Genomic DNA, 24,197 nt, shown 5'->3' on the forward strand with positions numbered 1-24,197 from the left:
CCATGATGACTCATGAGCAGGTGGATAAAACGTTTGTCTCTCCCACAAACCCCTCAAGGTAACATGTCACTGCTTATTAGGTTATTAACTCAATAGTGTTTTTGTTTTACATAGTTTTGCTTTCAAATCCAGTTTGGTAAATATGTAATTCAATAATCCACATTTCAAGAATGGGCTGCAATTGAGAAATAAAATGTAGAAAACCAACAGTGCTGACATCAAAGTTTTAATGGGATTTCTCATTAAAACCGGAAAAAAACAAGTGCAGACAGTCCCTAGAACCTATCTAATTTAAGAAAACTTTTTGCTCATCACCTTGTTACTTTTCTGTGCTTTGAAATTTTGCATTATCTTGACTTAAAGACTTCATTTTTGCTGGACACATACCATTTGGTGTTGTTTTGGTGCCTTTGTTATTGTGTAGCCACAGAGATTTGAGATGGGTGGACCAATTCAGATCCTTTTTAAGGCTGTAACTGGAGCCCTCCTTAATTTGAGGACAGAAAAACGTAAAAGTTCCTCGGAGGTTTTGATTCTGGCTTATGGTGTCAGAAAGTTCTAATGGTTCTAATATTTTTCAGAGGAGTATTTGAAAAATATTGAAATAAAATTTCATCTATTTTTATTATTTTCCTTATCATGGCTAAAGTGTCCAATTAAATAAGAAATAAAAATTCCAGCAAATAAGAGAGCCCTTTGTTAACTTTGGAAAAAAATTATTCTGGGCACTTTCTCTGAGATAAAATACTTTTCTTGAAACAACATAATTATGGGGAATTTATTGGAACTTGAGAATTAGAGAGATGTAGATTTGAGGTTCAAGACCCAGTGAGTACGGCAACTTACAAACTATCTCAGTTTCACCTCTTAATATGATCTTCTGAACCTTATGAACTCCTTTCTAAGCCTCATATTTTGCATTTTTCTCATAAGTGGTACATCTATTACACGGGTTCTTGTGGGGATTAAACGAGATGGCATATGTGGCGCGTTTACCACAATTCCTGGCAGAAGGAATGCTCCTCTTCTTATCACTCCAGAAAGTTGTTTGATAAGTTTATTGCAAGGTATTTTCATTATCGTGAGGCTATTGTTATAATAGGGTAAAGATTATAACAGTATAAACATTTCCAATACATTTCCCAATGGCCACAGAGGAATAATAAAATGATTTTTATTGCCGACATATAGGAAAAATATTGATTTTTCTGCATTTATTTGGCAACTGGCCATCTTACTGAACTCTCTCATCACCGTTTCTATCATTTTCAAGTGCATGCTTTCTTCATATTTTAATGTCTCTGGTTTATAATCCATGTCAACCATAGTGCTCTCTACAGCTGTCACGGGGCGGGGGGTGGGGGAGGGGGGGTTGGTGAGTCCCGGCAGAGCTGTCATTGCTGGCAGATTGCTTTCATCCGGGCTGAGATGACATCAGTCCATTTGGCTGTCACATGGGCTCTTTGCATTGGTAGCACTGGATGCAACTGAAATTTAAATTAAATTTGGGTCAGAAATTGTCAGTTGCCTGAGAAGTGATTACAGGTGATAGAGTATAGAAACAAAACTGTATTGTATGTACAGACAATGCTTCTGCATACCACTTTAATGTGGTATGTAGTTTTTAAATGTCTCCAATAGATCATGCAATTCTTCAACTCAGAGAGGTTGTGGTAACAGATTCATGCATCATGAGAGATTATCACTAGGTACTAAATACCAGTCTGAAGTTTCTATATGTCTTCCAAGATAAAGTTCATTGACTTTTATCCTTATGTAAATAAATTAAGAAAAAAATAAAGCAACTATACTCCAATAAAAATTAATTAAAAAAAAGAAAAAATAAAACCACAATTTTGACCAAACTGGAAGTATAAACTCCGATCTTCTCTATAATCCTTGAAATTATAGTGTCAAGCCTGAAAATGATGAGTGCAGCTTATCAGAACCAATGAGTCCCCATGAAGACATACATAATGGCCAAATATCTTTCAGAAGAAAATCTAAACTATGAAACGAAGATCACTAAACTTAAATACAGATTAAATCTTACAGAAGGAGGCAGTATAAAATTGTATGAATAAAAATGTCTTACTGCCTCCTTAGAAAAAAGTATAAAATTATTTCAGTGTTTTGTTTTTTCTGTAAATTGCTATAAGTAAAGTGATTTTAAATATTCCAATTGATTACATTTTAGAATCAAAGAACAACAGCAGTTTTAATAGCTTTCTTTTTTATTCTCTTCATTTCTGCAGACAGATTGTCACAATATCAGCAGGGAAGCAGCAGCCCTGCAGATAGTTTAAAACATGGACTTGGGAGTCAGAATGCTTGCGTCTGAATTCTCTCTCCTCTCTCCATTATTCATCGTCATGTGCCATAAGCAGGTCATGTATTGTTTCATGTGGTTTGTATCCCCTGCTACCTAGTGTTGGTGACTCCTATGTCCTGGATTACTGAGAGGGCAAGTGAGGAAATCTCACATCATGGGCACTCAGTAATTGCTGAGGACTTTAAATATTTTTACCTACCCTGGATTTTCAGGGGTCTTCCAGTTTCAAGAAACAGAGACTGTCTATCTATTAAATGATTACAAGCAGAGCTCACAGGAATCTAAGAACCAAAAGCTGAGCAGAGATTTTTATTTCCCAGGGACAGTGGAAGATGTCAAGAACTAGGGCTGCTTTCTCAGAGGGGCACCCCCATTTTTCTCTGCCTTTCTCTGCTTACAACTCCCTTCCTTCTAGTTCCCCTTGCTTCTTTATCTCTCTCCACTTTTAGTGAAAAGAATCATCTCTATTTTCCTGGGAAGCAAATACGATTGGCACAATTATTTTTTGAACCAAGACACATAAGTCAGATGCTGCTAGCCAGGCTGTGGGTGGCTACTCTCATGGTAGGTGTTCAGTACGCCTGATCAGTAACTAGTGGGGTCAGAATCAGGCTCAGTGGTGGTGTCAGTGGGTCAAATGTCTTATAAAAGAGATGTTTGAAAGATGGACATCAAAATGTGTTTATAATATCTCCTCTCTTTTATTTACATTTAATTTTTCTTGTCTTGTTGCATTTACTACAACTCCAAAATCATGTTAAATGATGACAGGAAATGGGTGTTCTTGAGAGGTACTTTTTCTAGGTCGTGAACAGACATTCACTATAATTGCTTCACAATAGAATGCCCTTTTTAGTTCCAGAAAGATTTAGGTCAGCTAGATTTATTATCTTACTCTCTGGCACAGTTGTACAAATACCACAATAGTTTTGTTTCCTGATTCTTCCTTGTCTAGTCCCCATAGTGGCCACCTCTTTTTATTAATTGAAGATTTCACCAGGTACATGAATATAATTTATTAAATTGTCAGCTATGTGATTTTTTTAAATAAATAAATTTTGTTAGATTTTTCAAAGCTAGATCTTCCTGTTTCAGACTTGTGAGAAAATAACTTGGGGTAAATTTTAGAGATAACTAATCTCATTCTTTTTGTGTGTGTTGGGGGAAGGCATTATTTGGATTAAATGAACTATCAGAAGAAAACCTCATGCCAATATTCCTAAGAAGAACATTATCATCACCCATTATCTCCCTTCTTTGGATAAAAATACCACTACACTAATTGGGAGGAACATGGGAGATTTTGTGGGTAACAGACATTCTACCTAATTGCCTCACCTCATCCTCCTTTGAACTTACTCTTCAGAGGTACTAAGCTGTGTTTTTTAACTTGTGTAGAAGGAAAAATAGAAGGAAATCATTCATTGTCAGATTCACACACAGAAAAGGTGTCATACTCCTAGAAACATGGATTATAACATTTCTTCTCCCACAACATAATATGGTATCAAATAGTCAAAGCACTCTTGTGTGTATATCTGGATAAATTAGCCTGTAGGATATAAGTGTATCCTTCATCGTGGCTGAAATCTCACCACTTTCATACACAAAGATAAAGCAGATGGGACTGCAAGCCAGTGAGAGTAGAAATAGGACAGGCACATTACTGCATTATTCTGCTGGGTCGGTTTCATACAGCAAGTGAAGGATAATAGCAGGGACCCACACACAGCGGTGCCTAGGTCATTCTGGGCTCTGGGATGACATCTAGCCACCTGAGTAATCTGCCCAACGCAGGACAATGGTCAGAGCTGAGCTGGCCCAAGCCTTGCCCAACGGTCCCTGTCTTTAACACGTGTACAACTTCTAACATGTGCCTTGCAGGTGCCAGCCTCCAGCATTAAGAAACAAGAATCTCCACTCCCATCCTGCCTTCAGCATGTCAAGTCCTCCTCACAATACGCTAGGTGGTCCAAGAGATGCAGTTTCTTGCTTTTGTGGTGTTCATCTCTCTTGTGAAGTTCAAAGTTTGGCAACCGCACTTGGGTAGCACAATTTTGAATACATCTTTCTTCTCTCCATTAAATGCCTCTGGTTTTCTCAATATAGAGTCATTGGCAAGCTGTTACTCTCTGCTAAGGGAAGAGACCCCTGATTATACGCTGCACCTCAAAGAGACTCTTATTACTCAGTGAACTGGGTAAAAATCGATTGAATCAGATAATCACATCATTTCTTTCTTTTTAACATTTGCTATAAATATTTTATATTACACATTTTTATGAGCTTATATCTGAAGTATGAAACTGAGATAGATTTCAGGTTTGAAACAAGAAAATGTTACAAATATTCTTCAAAGTTACATCAATATGCCAATCCTCTGCAGTTTCACCAGTGTTTTTGAACTAAAGTTGAAAGGGAATTGCATTTCTCTGAGCTTTCCAAATTAGGTTATCATGTCTATTTATGACCGTCAGTTCCTGTCATGTAACATGATTACATGGGCTTGATCAGAAGTGACACATCGGTTGATTTATATGACGTGTCAGCCAGCAAGATACAAAGGCTGATAATTTCCTGTAATTACTTTTAAAAGAATTTTGAAAATGGACTTTAAATAAATAGTATGGGGCTTCTATTTGAAGTCATGTTTAAATATCATTCCAATATATTACAAGGAATGAAATAATCAAAGATGCAGAATGTTAGTAAGTTTCCTAACTGAAAAATTGAAGACTGGACATTGTTTTTTTCTGGCATCTTCTTATGGCAAGAAGTTGGTGGGTATGACCTGGGAATTACTCCACCCTCAACCAAATGAGAGGGATTTTGCTGCATCTCTCACTTTCCCATCTTGTCACTGTTATCTGATCCATGAGTCATTTGTGCCCTTTGCTTTGAACTCACCTCTCTGCTCATTTCCTCCCCAAATTCTTTACACATTTCACAGAAAAGGGGAAGAAAAATGCTACTGCCAAGAAACCTTTCTTGACAATAGTCACTTCCACAGATCCCTGTCATTTTAGTAACCCCGCCTGGGGATCCATGCCAGTCCGTCCCTGAGGCTCTGAGTCACCGTGACTATGCTGTCCTGCACTGCCCGGCAGGGCTCGTGCAGCTATGGGTTTCCCACGCTCAGACGTGATTTCCTGTTACAACACGCAGCAACGTGCTATGGCCTGCTTTGCAGTCTGTTTCTTGACATTTCCTCGGTCCCACCTTTTGACCTGGTGACTTATTTCATTTTATAGTTCATTTCTCCGTGAATCTGGCATAAAGTCAGCACAGCAAGAAGGGGAGACAACAGGGGGATTCAGAATGTCTGACACATAGGCCTGGGTTTGAATTGAGTTCACCCATCTATTCTCTGAGGAATTCTGAAGAAGCTATGGACCCTGTCTGAGGATCATTTTCTTAATCTGTGAAACGGCATCCGTAGTGCTTACCTTGCAGGCAGTTGTAGCTGGCCAAACCCCAGTCCCTTTTCACTCAAGGACAGGAATTTGCACTCAGTACATTTCCAGATACATTTGGGGCTCAGAAATATCAGGTGATGAAAATATTGGCTGGGGTGTGATTTTTACTTCCATCTTGGACTAGATTTCTCGCCTGACTGCAATGCCTCCAGGGGACCTGAGTTAGCATTTTGCCCAGTTTGACTGGTTGCCCAAATCCTTTACCAACATTCAGCCTTCCCATTCAGTTTATTGCTTCATAGCAGAATCAATTTATCACTAGTCAATTTAGTTATACCTTTCCTCCATTTTTTTCTGTGATGTACATTTTTTTCCCAATTAGATGATGATTTCTTGGTGGTCAGCAACTGTATCTTTTATTGGTCAAGTGTTCACATTGGCAAAGCCAGCATGCTTAGCACACGGAAGAATTCATTGTTTATTGACTAAATAGAGTGATGTACAGTTGTCAGAAAAAAATTTTTCTATTCCTGTTAATCTATAAAGATGTTGAAGAGGGAAAGAAAATTGATGAATTGATGTTTCAGTGTGTGTGTTTCATAAGACTGAGCTTCAGGAGGCAGGGCTGGAGTTTTCTCCATCCTGTGTCTCAAGGTCCCAGAATCCCAGGGTCTTAGCACACATTATGACATAAATGATGAATGAATGACTTCATAGAAATTGAAGTAAATAGCCATCCTTTTGATGTATAATATCTTTCCTGATATTGGAATATCTATCAGCAAATGCTTTGTCAGAAATTGTCCTGCCATCAGAAGGCTGTCACGTCTTGAAAAGCCGTTTCCAGCAAGTTAAGAGCCTGGCTCTTGGGAACTTGGCTATAATTTACATTCGCTGGGTAAGTTCATTGATTTATTGTAAATCTCTACACTTGTGGAAGTGGGTGTGTCAGACAAGGTAGTCTTTTCTAAGCTGATTTCAATGCCAGAAGATTCTTTGAAACCAAAGTTAATTTCTATCTATTTCTTGCCTGCTCTACACACACACACCAGAAGTTTTGATAAATCTCACCAGGTAACTGACACATTTCAAAAAACAAACACTTTTTAAGACACCACTAAGCTAAACATCCTTAGTAGCACCACATATTTTTACCCAAATTCAAAGATTCTCTTAAATGTGGAGCCATTCTGAGACATGAGACAACAAATCTTGAGACTGTCCTATGTGCAAATGTCCAAGAACACTCGGATGCTCTCGACTTAGGGTAAGAAATGGTCAAAACTGTTTCCTAGGAGAAAGAGAATTCCTTCTTTAAAAAGGGTAATTTCTGTACCATATTAAGAAAGAACTGTTTTTAATTAACTCTTTTTAACCTAACTCACTAAACCACCAGAGGTACACTATTGAGCTTGACCTGGTCGAGATGAGATTCTGAAATATATCATTCTGCCGGCCTTGGACAGCCTTATGTAGCAAGAAGGATCTATGTTGGATCATGGAGAATCCTTCTTGGGTTTCATTTGTGGAAGATCAAGACTCTGCCAGGACTGCTGCTCTTCCTACAGAATATTACAGGATGCCTTTGCCCAGCTTTGAGAATGTGTAAGTGCAGTCATCCTAAAAGCATTCTACACCACGCTGGCCCAAAGAGCACTGCATCTAATACATAGGAAATGTTTATTTTATTTATTTAACCTTCAAGATCCTTATTAGCAGTTGTAGAAAAGTAAAGATTTATTCATCAATAAAATCCAAAGACTCCATTTACCAAATTTACATTCTTTATTTTAATGAAATTTGTCTGTAGGGCTTTTAAAGTTCATTTATAATGTTAGAAATATATTCAGCGCTGCTGTCTTGGAGATAGATGGCCACATTATTACTTGTCTGTCAACTATAAGTAGGGCTGTTAATAATGTAAAGACAGCTTCTAAAGATTCCAAACATGGGTGTTTCCTTTAGAGGAAATTGCAATTCCAACCTTTGAGTTCCTTTTGGAATCAATTACCTGACTTTGCAAGTATTATGAAATACCTTACCTTTTAGTTGGGAGAAAAAGATATAAGTTAATAGTCTTCAGAATATTTACCAAAAAAGTCAAATGAAGCTTATGAATATTAGCACTAAGAGGATGGTGAATATGACACATGTTTCAAATTGGGACTAACCTATTCTATATGGTACATAAAAAGGATAGTCTGGACTCCCTTCTGACTGACATATGGATTTACATGTGATGCCAGAATTGGGGCAGGAATAAAAAAGTGAATAATTATCAACTGTTGTAAGAGGAGATGCCTTCTTAGCCTACATTTAATGTGGTGATATATATTCAGAGATGCCTTCCTTTTCCTTTACCTCCACAAGGAGTCCAAAGAGAATATAATAAGAGAACCAGTGTTAGAATAAATCTGAAAATGGATTTTCTGTATTATACCATCCAATTTCTTAAATATCCACACAGTTACAACTAAGTCCATCTTTCAGCTATCTTCTTCCCTCTATCTTAGGATGAACCAGTGTGACAGTACGAACCCTACACTTCCCTGAATACGAACTGGAGACATTATACTACCCAACAGTTAGTACTTTCAAGTAAAGAATGTTCATACATTTTACCAGTAAATATGCATTTATCAGGCACTGTTCTTGCTGTAGTAGATGCAACAGGAATGCATGACTAGTTTCTTTTTTAAAAAAGGCTTTAAAACTTGAATTTTAAGTTTAGAATTTTTAAACTAGAATTTAAAGAATATTCATTCATGACTGATCTTTATTCACTTTTATCAAGCTTTGAAAACATGAGAATGACATCTAAAACACCACTTAGTGTTGTGAAGCACATCTGGATCTCTGAGAAAAGAGAGGTCCCTGTGGATTTGCTGCCTCAGCAGACTTCACACAGAAGTGGATGAGGAAGTACCCCCAGAAGATGGGGTTGACGGGATAGATTGACAAGGATGGGAGAGAATTTAGAAACACTTCAGTTACACATTCTCTGCGGAAGGGTTGCCTCATCAAGATCTAAATAAACATCTTTATTCATTTAATTGTTAAAAGAACAGAGTTGGCTTTACTGTGAAAATTTCCTTTCAGAACCTGTTCATCTGGACAATTTTCAGACAATGGGTGATTTAAGACTTCACTGGCAAGAAAATAAACAATAAAATGTACGTTCATTTTCATAAACTTCAAAAGATAGCATTGAATAATACCTTGCGATTTCGCTTTCTCCAGTTGGGGGAAAAGCTGTTAGGATTTTGAAACATGTGGACATGGATGTGATTCAGGAGTGTGGCTGACACAGCATCCACGTTAATTGTTTTACGATATTTCAATTTGTAGCTTCTACATGATGACAATTTCACTCGTCTAGTGCACACTTGGGAACTGTGTGATCCACGACTGTTCTCACCAGTTGGTGTGTCCTCAGGGTTGAGAAACTGCTTTGCTAAGGAACAGCTGTGAGCTGGACAACAAAGAATTCTGGCAGTAAGAGACACTGTCTTACGCTTCTTTAAAATTCCATATTCTGGCAGGGTTTCACTGCTCTGTCTAGGGGCAGAGGAGATGTCGTGCCAGAAGAATAGTTGCAGATTTTCATGTAATTCTTAAATGTACAGTATCTATGTTTGGTGAAACAGAGAATACCACCCTGTCAGCATATGTCCCCGAGAAGTGTTACATTCAGCAAGCTCTCCTTAGCACTGCTAGAAAAACATGCGAAGGATATGTCTCCTCTGGAATGAAATCTCTTTTGTCCTTGGAGAATTTAAAGAATATTCATTCATGACTGATCTTTATTCACTTTTATCAATTATTTAGTTGGTAACAGGAGTTAACTTGACTGGCTAACACAACACTTTCCAACACATTAAGGCAGCAATGTAGCTTAATAGTTAAGAACATTGGCTTTGAAAATTTAGTTGTGGTTTAAATCCTCTCCTTCATTTATCAGGAGGGCATCCTTGAACAAATCGTTTAAACACTTTGGCTCTCATTTTCCTCATCTGAAAAATGGGACAATAATTGTCTTGGCCTTATAAGATTGTCTTGGAAATCAGGTATACTACCCAGACCAAGGCCTTTGTTTAACCAATTATTTGTTGGTCTCTGACAATATTAGAACAGGATGCAGGTGTGTTTCTTTTCAAACATGATCGAGAGCTCTTCCCCTTCCTTTCTCACTCTTTTTCCAGAAAATAAGGGAAGCATGTCTGTTATTGTTCCCAATGAGAGGACAGCTGGCATCGTAAGGGAAGGTGCAGGCAGCTATGGGGACCATCCTGGATGCTATGATCCCCCTAATTTATACGTCAGTGTGTACCTTGAACGATGGAATTTGACTATAGCTTATTAGTAACCCTAGAACTTATCTCCTTTGATTGTATGAGAGTCTTTGCTAAGCTGGGGTTTCAGAATAGAATTTTTCTTAACTTCTATCAGATTTAGGTTATGGGTAAACACATCAGAATGAGATCTAATTTTGTCCTCTTGTTCCTGGCTTCATCAACATGTAGATATTATGTTTTAACATCATTACAATGACAAGATTTTTAAATTCACCCACGGAGGAAATATAATTTTCACTTGCATAATTTTCATATTCATATATAATGGATATGATCTTTATATTAGTGTTGATGTGCTTGGGAACATACTGACCAGCATATTTGTGGAAAAGCTGAAATTTTAAAGATGTTGACCAAGAAAATGTGTATTTCTTGGACAGGGTGCACACTGAGTCATCTTCACATATCATTCCTCTACTATAAGCTGAAACCATGTGATTAGTATTTTCCAGTTAATTGAACTATAATCTAGTTTTGGAAAATAAAATGCACTAAGACACCAGGCAAGGCAGGGATCTTGAGATACTAACACACACCCCGTGTTCATTTTCCCGTTTGTCTGAGTCAATGTTTCTCTCTCAGCACTTGTCTTAGTTTGGGCTGTTATAACAGAATACTGCAGACTGGGTGGCTAAAACAATGGGACTTTATTTGTCACAGCTCTGGAGGCTGGAAGTCCAAGATCAAGGCCCCTGCAGATTCTGTATCTGGTGAGGACCTGCTTCCTGGTTCACAGAAGGCATCTTCTCCTTGTGTCTTCACAGGGCAGAGAGCAGAGGGAGAAGAAGGCTCTCTTGTGTCTCTTGTAAGGATGCTAATCCCATTGTGAGGGCTCCACCCTCATGACCTCAACACCTCCCAAAGTATCCACCTCCTGATACCATCACACTGGGTGCTAGGATTTCAACATCTGAGTTTTGGGGGGACGCAGACATTCAGTCCATGACAGCTCTCGATACTCTTTTGAGTTATATTTTCAGTAATGTATAATTGGTACCTTTTTCCCTGGGTACAAACTCAGCCTTCATTCATAACATACTATTTAATTTACTAATTATTCCATGTTTGTGCTATAGATGTGGATCGACGCCCTCTAAATTGATCGTCAGACACATGTGGATAGAATTCCAATCAACACTGAACCCCAATGTGCTTGTCGAAAAAAGAGTCGAAAGACTTCCAAAATTTTGACTTCATGATTTGAAATTTTTAAACGGAATTTATATCTAATTATGTTGAACAAAGATATATTCCATACAAATACTTTTCCTGTTGACCACTTTTTAACTTCAACACTCAAAATATAAAATAAATATAATTTTCTAAAATATGTTAAAAATAATTTTCTCTAAATGGTGTTTGGACAGATTTTAAGCTTTTTGATGATGCAACTGATTATTATTTAAAATCCAGGGGTTTGTTGTTGTTATCTGTACAATATGATTTGAAATTATTTTTTTCTCTATCTGACCCTGATTTGATTGGCTAAAAACCATCACTTTTCATTCTAAGGTTCCGCCTAACATGATTACTTTAATCTCAAATGGTTTTTCTACTTTGCTAATTCTAAACTGTTGTTAAGTAAAACTTAGGTAACAGACAATAGTATCTACCTTACATTGTCTTGAAAATTATATATAATATTTACATATAATGCCAGAAGAAGGCTTTTGTTTACCAAATTATTTGTTGGTCTCAAACAATGTTAGTTGGTACCATAAAACTTTTTTTTTAAAGGAATTTATTACCTTTTAAAGCCAATTGGTTTATTCTTCTTTTGTATCTGTTGTGTTGTAATTACACAGGCAAGAGGAAAACTTATTACTAAGCGAAAAAGTGATATATTTCTAGTGGAAATGGAGCACTGAAGGTAGACAGTAGATTTCTCTGAGTGACTTTCATTGTATTTTTTTCAGAAGTAGAGAAAGGAGAAATTATTGAATAAAATGTGAGAATTAATTTTACTGAATTTATTAGTTAAAAGCACATTAAAATCAAAAGAATCTGTATAAAGTCTATGCTTTCACTAAAAAAAAAGAAATCAAAGGGATTACTTTGTTTAAACCATTTGTTTTGCTAATGAGCCAGGCAAAAGTAATAATCAGAGACTTAATAAACTAATTAAAAAATTTAGAAGACACAGGAAAGCAAATATTTAAAAGAGTTTTAGTGACCAGAGGTGAAAAAGGTGAAATGAGTATTCTCATGTACTGTTGGTATCATTGTAAATTGGCATCGCTTTTTTGGAAAACCATTTGAGTCATAAAAATAAATATCTCCTTTGACTCAGGAGTCCTATTTCTAGGAATCAATCCAAAGAAAATAATTGAAATGAAGGCAAAGGCTACATGAACAGATCATATTCATTGTAGCCTGTTTTCTAAGCATAAAAAGTGAGAAGTTGATGAATATACAAAATCAGAAAACAGGTAAATAAATGATGGGCAGGTTCTGAATGGAATATTATGCTCATTAAGAGTCACGAAAGAGGGCTTCCCTGGTGGCACAGTGGTTGAGAGTCCGGCTGCCGATGCAGGGGACGTGGGTTCGTGCCCTGGTTCGGGAAGATCCCACATGCTGCGGAGCGGCTGGGCCCGTGAACCATGGCCGCTGAGTCTGTGCGTCTGGAGCCTGTGCTCTGCAACGGGAGAGGCCACAGCAGTGTGAGGCCCGCGTACCGCAAAAAAAAAAAAAAAAAAAAGAGTCATGGAAGATACTGAATACAGAATGCTTGTGGGAGGGGTGTGCGTGCCTTTCTCTATGATCACATTAGCAGATGGGGCACATGGAATTATTTCCTCTCCTTCCTAAAATCCCATTAAAGTAACAGTAAAGAAACACAAAGAAGAATATTCATAAAAGGTCTGAGAGGAGGAAAGGTGAGCGAACAGCCAGTCAGTAATATTGATCAACGTGTAGAATGTGGAAAACATTTAGACACATTTATAAAAAAAATCAGAGCTAACCCTAGGCTGGATCGTGCATAGGAAATAGCGAGAGAGGAGGGGCAAGGCCCTCCCTTCTGAAGTGTCCTCGAGAGAAACCCTCCTCTTGCTTCTTAAAAGTATGGGAAGTGAGAGTGGGAAGTGGGGCAGAGACCAACGTCAAGAATTGCAAAACTGTCAATGGAAGAGCTCTGCAAGTCATTGTAGACAGACAGACAGACACACACACACACACACACACACACACACACACACACACACACATACACACACACCCCAGGCTTTCTGGGGTGGCACTTTTCTCGGGGTTAAATGAGATGCACACCCACCAAACATGGGAAGGGTTAGGGCTGTGCTTGCTGGTGTTGACGCCCAGAGGCAAGCCTTCTTCCTCTCTCAAGAATGGAGAGGACCCAGATGTCCTGCCTGCTTCCCATGCAGCCATCCTACACTGAACCCTTCCAGTCACCACAGCTTCCCTGGGTGAGCAGAGGTTAGTTACAGTCAACCTACCCACTCAAGGGAGGACTGTGTAGAGATAGACCTCCAAGGCTTCAGAAGAAACTCTGAGCAGCCTTCTGTAATTAACTAGTCCTTCAATTCACAAACATAAGCAGACAACTAAGGGGCACCAGACACCAGAAGAACACCAGTAGTGTCCTGTGAAAAAAATTGCTAGGATGAATAAATACTGTTACCAATTGTGTAAATCACTTAAAAAATCAAGGGGATGGTAAAGATTTAAAATCATCTCCTATTAGTATGTTTAGAAAGATTCAACAAGATAATGCTTCTATGAAATAAGAAGAGACTGTGGTTAAAAGGGATTTTAAAATCTCCAACGAATTATTGGATTTTTTAAAATTTAAAAGCAGTAGTTGACACTGGTTCCCAAGGAAGTTTCTACTCATAGGCTTCTGCCCCAGTAAGTGTGATTCTCCATAACTGCCTGTCTGTATCTTCATTTTGGGGGGGGTCAGCGGTTTGCTCTGTGACCGCAGCTCTTTGATGGATTTAAGAAGAGCTACTGATTTTCAGTTTAGTTTTTTTTCTTGTTTTATGGATGAGATTGACAACATCCAAGCTCCTTACATGCTGGCCCAGAAACCACTTCTGTTCACATATTTGGAATTTTTAGTAGAAGGTACTTTAGAAATAGAAAAGTAAAATTCCATTGAAGGGATTAAAGAAATAGACAGAGAAATCTCTCAGATTTTGGACAAAGAGATAAAGAAATAGGAAATGTGTGAGAAGAGACGAAAAGGTCAATCAGTGAGTCGGTATGAATCTAGTCCAAAAAAGGAGAGAATCCAGGAAACAGAGGGAAAAAGCTAACAAAAGAGAGTAGAATTTGCTGGAACCGAAGAAAGGAGGGCCTTTAGATTAAATTGTGCTGACGAGACCATGAACAAGAACTGACATGCAGACACAGCTTTTCAAATTTTTAGCACACCAAGGATAAAGGGCATATTTAAAGACTCCAGAGAGACGGAGGGTGAATTTGCATTTCTTGGAAAGGAAAACAGACTGGCACTGGTCTGGTTTCTTAATAGCAGCAGTGAAGTTGGTGGAACCTTGCATCAAAGTTCTGGGGGTAAATAATTTGAACCTAGAATTCTGTCATCACGATGTCCATCAGCTGAGAAAGTGAGAAATACTACATTTCACCTGGAATTGTAAATGGGAATGCCAACAACAACAATATTAAAAAATGAGCCAGATCACTTACAAGACAATAAGAATTGTCGGGCCCTGGAGGAAACTGGAGGATGTACAGGCTCTGCCTAAAGGTAGATGCGGCCAAGAAAGCACCATGAAACCAAATCTAACAAACCCGATCTGCCTGCCTGCCACAGGTGACTTCCGGTTCACACTTCCCGTAGACCAACCCAAAGGAATCAACTGCAAACACACCAACCGCAATGTATGCAAATGAAGAGGAGATGGGGTTCAAGAAATCATGGATCTAACCTCAGAATGAAAGAAATAAAACACTTTAGGGTCCAACTGTGAGGTAGGCTTGGAAAGCAACTGGGTCATATTAGGATAAGATGTCAGAAAGATCCAAAGCAGTATTTTGAATTGAAACCTCTGCAATAATATGAACGTACTGACGAAATGAAGACATATATTGCTTTTGTTAAAAGAGACAGAACAAAGGCAGGAAGGGAGAAAGAGAAAAAGAATAAACTTACCAGAAATTCCAGGTACCATAAAATCCATACAAGAAAGTCTGAGTCCAAATATTAAAGGGAGATGTGAAATGGTCTTTAGGTAATTATAAAATTAAAATACTTTCTGATTTTGTTGCTGTACATATCCTCCTTAAAGTGTCACAGATATGGTCATTAACAAAATGGTTATCCCTGAGCATTGGAAGTCTGGAAGGGGGTGTGTTTGTACTTGATGGTGCTGGTGGCAATGGCATGGGGCGGCATGGGAGGAGTGAGGGGTTGTTGATAGAAGGCTGAGTTTTTTTTTTTTTTTCACATCTTTATTGGCGTATAATTGCTTTACAATGGTGTGTTAGTTTCCACTTTATAACAAAGTGAATCAGTTATACATATACATATGTTCCCATATCTCTTCCCTCTTGCGTCTCCCTCCCTCCCACCCTCCCTATCCCACCCCTTTATGTGGTCACAAAGCACTGAGCTGATCTCCCTGTTCTATGCGGCTGCTTCCCACTAGCTAGCTATTTTATGTTTGGTAGTGTATATATGTCCATGCCACTCTCTCACTTTGTCACAGCTTACCCTTCCCCCTCCCCATATCCTCAAGTCCATTCTCTAGTAGGTCTGTGTCTTTATTCCTGTCTTACCCCTAGGTTCTTCATGACATTTTTTTTTCTTAAATTCCATATGTATGTGTTAGCATACGGTATTTATCTTTCTCTTTCTGACTTACTTCACTCTGTATGACAGACTCTAGGTCCATCCATCTCATTACAAATAGCTCAATTTCGTTTCTTTTTATGGCTGAGTAATATTCCATTGTATATATGTGCTACATCTTCTTTATCCATTCATCCGATGATGGACACTTAGGTTGTTTCCATCTCCGGGCTATTGTAAATAGAGCTGCAATGAACATTTTGGTACGTGACTCTTTTTGAATTATGGTTTTCTCAGGGTATATGCCCAGTAGTGGGATTGCTGGGTCATATGGTAGTTCTATTTGTAGCTTTTTAAGGAACCTCCATCCTGTTCTCCATAGTGGCTATACCAATTCACATTCCCACCAGCAGTGCAAGAGTGTTCCCTTTCCTCCACACCCTCTCCAGCATTTATTGTTTCTAGATTTTTTGATGATGGCCATTCTGACTGGTGTGAGATGATATCTCATTGTAGTTTTGATTTGCATTTCTCTAATGATTACTGATGTTAAGCATTCTTTCATGTGTTTGTTGGCAGTCTGTATATCTTCTTTGGAGAAATGTCTATTTAGGTCTTCTGCCCATTTTTGGATTGGGTTGTTTGTTTTTTTTGTTATTGAGCTGCATGAGCTGCTTGTAAATTTTGGAGATTAATCCTTTGTCAGTTGCTTCATTTGCAAATATTTTCTCCCATTCTGAGGGTTTTCTTTAGGTCTTGTTTATGGTTTCCTTTGCTGTGCAAAAGCTTTTAAGTTTCATTAGGTCCTATTTGTTTATTTTTGTTTTTATTTCCATTTCTCTAGGAGGTGGGTCAAAAAGGATCTTGCTGTGATTTATGTCATAGAGTGTTCTGCCTATAAGGCTGAGTTTTATATCTGGGTTGACACAGGGTAAAATGGGGCCACTATGTGTTGGTGTGGGATTTAGAAGTAGGAAAGCTCATGAAGTTGCTGGGCCCCTGCATTCAGTAGGACTGGAAGTATTGAGAGAAGTTACAAACGGGTGGAGACCCCCAGTGGTATGTGTATTATACCAATTGATGTGCATTTATATTACACCAAATGTATGCAGATAAAATGTTTCCAGATAAATATGTCATTTGCTTTGGTAGCCTTGTGGAATTATGAGGTTTTCCCCCTGTTTCCCTAGCTTTCTTTTCTGTGGTAATATAATTTCATAATAAAATTGACTTTAAAATTAAAAATGGTGGAACAGCTTCTTCTAGATGTTAAAATCATGGACCAAAGTTAATTATCAGGTTTACAGCAGTCACACCTGTCATATCGTGTGGTTGCCAAGAAGTATCTTAAAAATATGAAAATTCATCCACTGTCATGGTTTGGTCCAAGTGCCTCTGAAAGCCTTCAGGATAATGACCCCCCAGTTCTATTATGATGACATGGGAGCTGGTGGAGGTGGGCTGATCCCCAGGAAGACCTTCAAGGCGGATGTGACTGAACCCCTCCTTTTGGACCATCGGAAATATCAAGCGAATGGTTGGGCAAATCATATCATCCTTTCTTTTTTATTTTTAAATACTGAAAATATTTGGAGCATATATTTCAAAGACTAAAAATCTACTCCTGGTCCTTAGCAAGATGAGGAAAGGACCTGACCTGCATCCTTCCCTGTTCTTTGGCAGGTTTTCAAGAGGAGATTATTTTCCTTAAATATGGTCTCACAATAAAATAAGGAAATACTTGCCCAGTGGGAAGGTATTTTGAGACTTGTGATTTAATTATGTGTGCTTTACTAATCATCTATGCAAGACTGGGCAAAAGCTTAATATGGTTTGCTCTTGGGGGAAAAAAAGGATGGCTCTGGCAGGTTTCTAAGGGACCCTCAGGTGTAAATTCAGTGAGTCTCTGAGCCAGACGGAGGTCTGGAGCAGGGGTGGGTTCCTCTGAACTTGGCATTCACAGCCCGTCTCCTTCTTGTTGTCGGGATGGGTGGCTGACCTCTAGGAGCACCCTCCTCTGGCCACTGCCCTTCTCCTAATGCTGCTCCAGCAGCCAGTAGGAGGCCATCTGTCTGGCTGTGCCCCAGTTACTGACTGTTTACTAATCAGCACTTCCTTGCTCATCTCCATCTGGAGATGGATTATTTTAGGTGAGGTTGGAAGTGCTGAGTGAACAAGGTAAACTGAATGGCTTCAGCTTACATGTGAGATCATGTATGTGAAGATGCTCTGACGATGGTAAAATTCTGGACAGAGACCTGAAATTATTATTACTATGATTAAAATCACCATCTTACTATCAATATGTCATATTTTTCATTACAGCTAATTATATAGGAAAATAAAAATATATTAGACTGTGTTGTAATTGAACGTGAAGATAATTAGCATTTTCACTTGAAGACAATTTTTTCCAGAAATGTTGAAGTGGTATTGGATAACCCAGTAGTATTTTCCTGAATAACACATCTGTTCTAGACTAAAAGCTATATACATACACACCCTTATTCCTTGCCCTTCTCTGTGTGTGTGTGTCTCTCTCTCTCTCAAAAGACAGTGTTAGATCCTAGCCAAGAAAACAAGCTGCATATTTCTGAAAGTAACTTGAAAAATTCTGGACAGTGTATGGATGAGAACTTTTGACTATTAAATGATTGAATTGTAAAGAAATGGAATCTACCTTGTTTTCCCTATTGTTCATATTAATTTGACAAACTCTCTAATAAAAATTTTTAAAAAGAGTAATGTATTTCATGATTTTACTTAAGATTTCAACCAGAATCAAACATAAAAATATACTTTGTTGTTTGATTTTATTCTTAGCATAGTGCAGGTTTTAGAACACAAACACATCCCAACATTCAGAACAAGCCCTTACTGTGGAGCAGGTGTGCTGATTCTCGCAGTGGAGAAACATGAAGGAGCATGGCACTTGGGAAGACACAGATCTGGTGTCATATCTCAGCTCTGCCACCAACATGCTGTGTGATGCTGGGCACATTACTTAACCTCTCTGAATCTCGTATTTAAAATTTGCCTATTGTTAAAAGTAATTGAGATAATATACGCAAAGTCCCTAGAGAGAAGTGTTCAATAAATGTTATTCTTTCTTACCTTAATTACTCAAATCTTTTTTTTTTTTTTGCAGATAAGCAACAAAAACACAAGGAAAGTGATTAACACCATAATAAAACTCTTCAAATCTTCTTTTCTTTTTAACTGTCAAGTAAATATTTGTTTTAATTGTTCTCATTGAAATATGTATTTTTATTTATTTATCTTCAATTTTATTTTTAAAGGGAATTTTAAAAAAATGAAGTAAAATCACTGTGCAGTATTATATAAGTTACAGCTGTACAATATAGTGATTCACAATTTTTAAAGTTTATACTCCATTTATAGTTATTATAAAATGTTGCCTATATTCCTTGTGCTGTACAATATATCCTTGTAGCTTATTTTATACCTAATAGTTTATACCTCTTACTCCCCTACCCCTATGCTGCCCCTCTCCCCTTCCCTCTCCCCTCTGGTAATCACTAGTAGTCTCTGTGAGGCTGCTTCTGTTTTGTTATATTCAGTAGTTTGTTTTGTTTTTTAGATTCCACATGTAAGTGATACCATATAGTATTTGTCTTTCTCTGTCTGACTTAGTTCACTGAGCATAGTGCCCTCCAAGGCCATCCATGTTGTTGAAAATGGTAAAATTTGGTTTTTTTATATGTCTGGGTAATATTCCATTGTATATGTACACCACATCTTTCTTAAAAATTTTTTATTGGAGTGTAGTTGCTTTACAATATTTTGTTAGTTTCTACTGTACAGCAAAGTGGATCAGCTATACGTATACATCTATCCTCTCTTTCTTGGATTTCCTTCCCATTTAGGTCACCAGAGAGCATTGAGTAGAGTTCCCTGTGCTATAAAGTATGTTCTCATTAGTTATCTATCTTATACATAGTATCAATAGCGTATATATGTCAATCCCAATCTCCCAATTCATCCCACCCCCACTTTCCCCCTTGGTATCCATACATTTGTTCTCTACGTCTGTGTCTGCATTTCTGCTTTGTAAATAAGGTCATCTATACCAACTTTTTTCAGATTCCACATATATGCATTAATATACGACATTTGTTTTTCTCTTTCTGACTTACTTCACTCTGTATGACAGTCTCTAGGTCCATCCACGTCTCTACAAATGACTCAATTTCGTTCCTTTCTATGGCTGAGTAATATTCCATCGTATATATGTACCACATCTTCTTTAACCATTCATCTGTTGATGGCTGCTTAGGTTGCTTCCCTGTCCTGGCTATTGTAAATAGTGCTGCTGTGAACATTGGGGTGCATGTATCTTTTTGAATTAATGTTTTTGGTTTTTTTGGGGATATATACCCAGGAGTGGAATTTCAAAAGATCTTCTTTTTAATACCTTAAAGGTATCATTTATACTAATTAACAATTAAACAGATTACAATAATTTATATATATAACACTCTATAAGGGATTTTCAAAAAAAATATTACTGTCTTTATATCTTCATATGTTGGAAATAACAAAAAAATGTTTAAAAAACACTCAATTCCAGAAATTTTATTTAATCATCTTTATTTTTCTAGTCACTCAGTCTAATAGAATGATTTTTCCTATGATGAAATAGGAATAAAAATTATTGAGGAGTAAATGTGCAAGGACTGGAGTAAATACTGTATGGAGTATTTTCATCTATTCTGGCAGAGTTACAGAAGCAAAGGATCAACGTTAAAAATGGCATCAAATTATTCTCCAGTGCTCTGCTTTAAGTGGTCACTTGGACCTCCTTTCCTGCAGAGATCAGGGCTTCAGTCACTCCCTTTCTCCCTCTCTCTCTTTTTCTTTCCGTCGGCATTTAACGTGGCTGCTGAACTCAATTTCCCATAACCTTAATGGCGATGAATCAAAAAGGAAGTAAATGTTTGCATTAGTATGGGAACTTTGAAAAGAAATATATGTGGAATCCAGCTGACACTCCACTTCCTGGTGGAAAGGGCTGTAGGCTAGAAGTGCCCTGGGCTTAAAATGCATGAAGTGAGCACATGAGATATTTGAAAAGGGATTACATTTTGTCATGAATCATATGTTTAAGGTCGTTTCAGACAAAGGCAGCTAAAAATAGACTTTAAGTACAGTATCTTTCATCTTGTTAATAACTCATTTTAGACAAAATCCTATTCATCGTAGGGAGAGGACCCTTTGACATTGTTATCTAAGAATGGAATTCCAAGCTCATCAAACTTTCCTGAGAAAGCCTATCTATACATACGAGGACACTTTGGTTTGTTCACATTAACACTTATGTTAGCATACGTTACCAGTACTCAGGAAAACTCCATTTTCTCTGACTACCATTTGGAAGGGATTAATAGCAAAAATTCCACCTCCTTAAAAAATGTTTAAAAGATACATTTATCAAGGAATAAGAGGCTGAGTGTATTACTCTGCAAATAAATATGAATTGCTTATGACTCCAGAACTCCTGGAGGACTAATAAGCTAGAAGAAATAAATGAATATAGGTATGTCTCAAAAATTCCTGAAAGCATACATCGATTAAAATTTTATTTTATTTACTACTCATTAAAATTTTAGATGATCATTGCCCTGTTTTTCACAACTCTTTATACTTATACATAACATTGTAGCAGTGATCTTCTCACCTTACATTGTGACTCAGAGTTGATACTGTTAAATGTGAATGAAAAATAATGGTTAGATTTTTTGTGTCTTCTCTTGCACTGTGAGAGTGTGTAGATGTTCAAATCCCCAGCATGTCTTTGACTGAAACAGCAAATGCATCTGCATTTTGTCTTGAAAATCCTCAGAGCAGACAGGCTTCTATGTTACTTCTAGACAAATCAGTTTGTCAGTTCTGAACAGAGGAATGTTCCAATTAGCTCCTCCTGGTAACACCCCCCACCCCCCCACGATGCAGGGGCTTGCAGCAGTCTGGGAAGGGCTTGTCTGGCACGAGTCCTCACATATCTGCAGTCCCAGGGCAGCGGGTGCTGGACCACAGGAAGGAGGAACCCGGGGGCAGACTGGGAACCTGTCCCTTCTGCAGCCTCAGAGTCTCCTCCCAAGCAGCCCGGTCTTCCTCACAACATGGCGGCCTCGTACAGCAGGACATCTCAGGTGGTGACCAGCACTGCAGCGGGCAGGGTCGCAAGAGACACAGGCAGGGTAGCGTGGCCTTTTCTGCCCTAGAAGCTACTGTATCACTCAGTTAACTCAGTTCCATCCCAATTCAAGGGGGTGGCGGGGAATAGGCTCCACCTCCAAATGGAAGGGGAGTTGAATTCACAGGACACAAGAACATATGGGACAGGAGAGAGTGCTGTTGCTGTCTTTGGACAATACAGTTTACAATCTTCTATGGGAAACATGACTCCATTCTCTCAGAAAGAGAGAACTATTTCAAACTATTTCCCTAACGTGTATTAAACCTGTATGTTTTCCCTGAATTACAATTGGTATGGTACACAAGAATGCTCCCTTACGTTAAAATACAACATGAGAGAATGGAGACAGTGACACATTCCAGGAGCAAGAACCAAAGAATGGAGCACTTCAAATTATAAGATACCTGCAAAGTTGTGGGCTAGTCAAAGAGTCATCTGAAACCTCACTGGTCCTGGAAAAGACAGCTCAGTGATTAGGGGAAGACCGTGTTTCTTGGCCTCTTCTCTGTTTTAATCAAATTTTTCACGAAGAACAGCAGAGACTGCTGTCATTCCTTTCAAGCACTAATGATGAATGAAACCATGCACAGGAATAATCTCTCTGGCAGAGGCTGCTGGCTCTTCAAAAAAGTCTGGGTCCCAGGTTTTAAGCCACCCAGAATGAAGACCATATTTCCTGGACTACTGTGGTAGGCAGAATTCTAAGATGCCCCAAGATTCCTGCCTGCTGATCCAAGCCCCATATAATCCCCAGGATTGTGAAAATGATGGGCTAGCTCTCCCGTGATTACGTTAGGTTATACACACCTTGATTTTAAGAGAGGGGGATTATCCTGGGGAACCCCACATAATCTAGTGAAGCCTTGAAAGGAACTGGGCCCCTTGCAATAAACATTTGCAGCAGAAGAGACTGCAAAGGAAATTCTCCATGCCTGGTTGTGAAGACGGAGAGGGACACCCGGGATGGGACTTGGGGGATCCATGGCTAAGAACTGCCATCAGCTGACAGCCAGCAAGGAGATGGGGACCTTGGCCCTACAACTGCAAAAAGCTGAATTGTGCCAGCAACCTGAATGGGCTTAGAAAAGGACGCTGAGCTCTAAGTGAGAACACAACCTGCCTGGCCTCTTGATTTCAGCTTTGTGAAACCCTAAGCATGAGACCAGCTAAGCCAGGCCAGACTTCTAGCTGGAACTGAACTATTGATAAGAAGTGGGTGTTGTTGTTTTTTTTAATGAATTAATTAATTTATTTATTTTTGGCTGTGTTGGGTCTTCATTTCTGTGCAAGGGCTTTCTCTAGTTGCGGGGAGCGGGGCCCACTCTTTATCACGGTGCACAGGCCGCGATTGGAGTGAACGTTTTGCCCTCCTCCTCTGTTTCCTGCTCCCCTCCTGTTCCCTAGAGCGCACAGAGCATCACTTTGAACCATGAGGATTGGCCCACACCTGGGAAAGGTGAAGAGGAAGCTGGAAGGAGGAGCAGAATGGCCGTCACAGCTCTGGGCCCTTTGCTTCTGGATTTAAATAAGTGAGAAAGGATAAACTGCTACCTTTTTCTAAGCCCATTCTTATTTGGAGTCTGTTGACAAGCTGGGTTTTTCCTAATGCAGATGACCCTGCTCCAAGTCAAAGAATCCACTTTTAAATATGTACGTTATGATATTTTGGTACCTAAGTCAGTATTTACATGGTATTCTTTCTTCTAAAATCTCCATACATACCCACCCCATACACTGGACTCCACGGTTTACAAACCATGGTCATTAGCAAAAGACAACAGAGGGGAAATTCATGGTTCCTATCAGAGGATTATTAGCCCAATGAAGAAACCCTATATTTGAGGTATTCTAATGTAATTAATTGCCTCTGCAAGCTGAACCAAAGGAGGTCGTTATGCAAATAAAGAAGCCATTAATTTTAGAGGAAAGAACTTCAGCTTCCTGGTTCAACAAAGCAGGCAAGGGGGCTGCCAACCGGTTGGACCATTTTGCTACCATTGGGTCACTGCAAAGTCTGACACATCAATACCTGTAAACAGATCTTGAGTGTCACCAGACGTGGACACCTGGTTAATATTTATTACCACTTTCCAAT

At 38.6% G+C, this 24,197-nt stretch overlaps 1 long non-coding RNA gene across 1 annotated transcript in view; it reads right to left on the reverse strand.

Annotated features, from left to right (window-relative positions):
* Positions 1-1,477: 1,477 nt before the first annotated feature.
* Positions 1,478-24,197, reverse strand: part of LOC132419863 (uncharacterized) — a 46,728-nt gene continuing 24,008 nt past the window's right edge. Inside the window, exon 3 of the long non-coding RNA XR_009518261.1 lies at positions 1,478-1,487. This is a non-coding gene — a long non-coding RNA (uncharacterized lncRNA). The remainder of the gene's footprint in view (positions 1,488-24,197) is intronic.

Source organism: Delphinus delphis, chromosome 2 (assembly GCF_949987515.2).
Source record: "Delphinus delphis chromosome 2, mDelDel1.2, whole genome shotgun sequence".
NCBI classification, from domain to species: domain Eukaryota; kingdom Metazoa; phylum Chordata; class Mammalia; order Artiodactyla; family Delphinidae; genus Delphinus; species Delphinus delphis.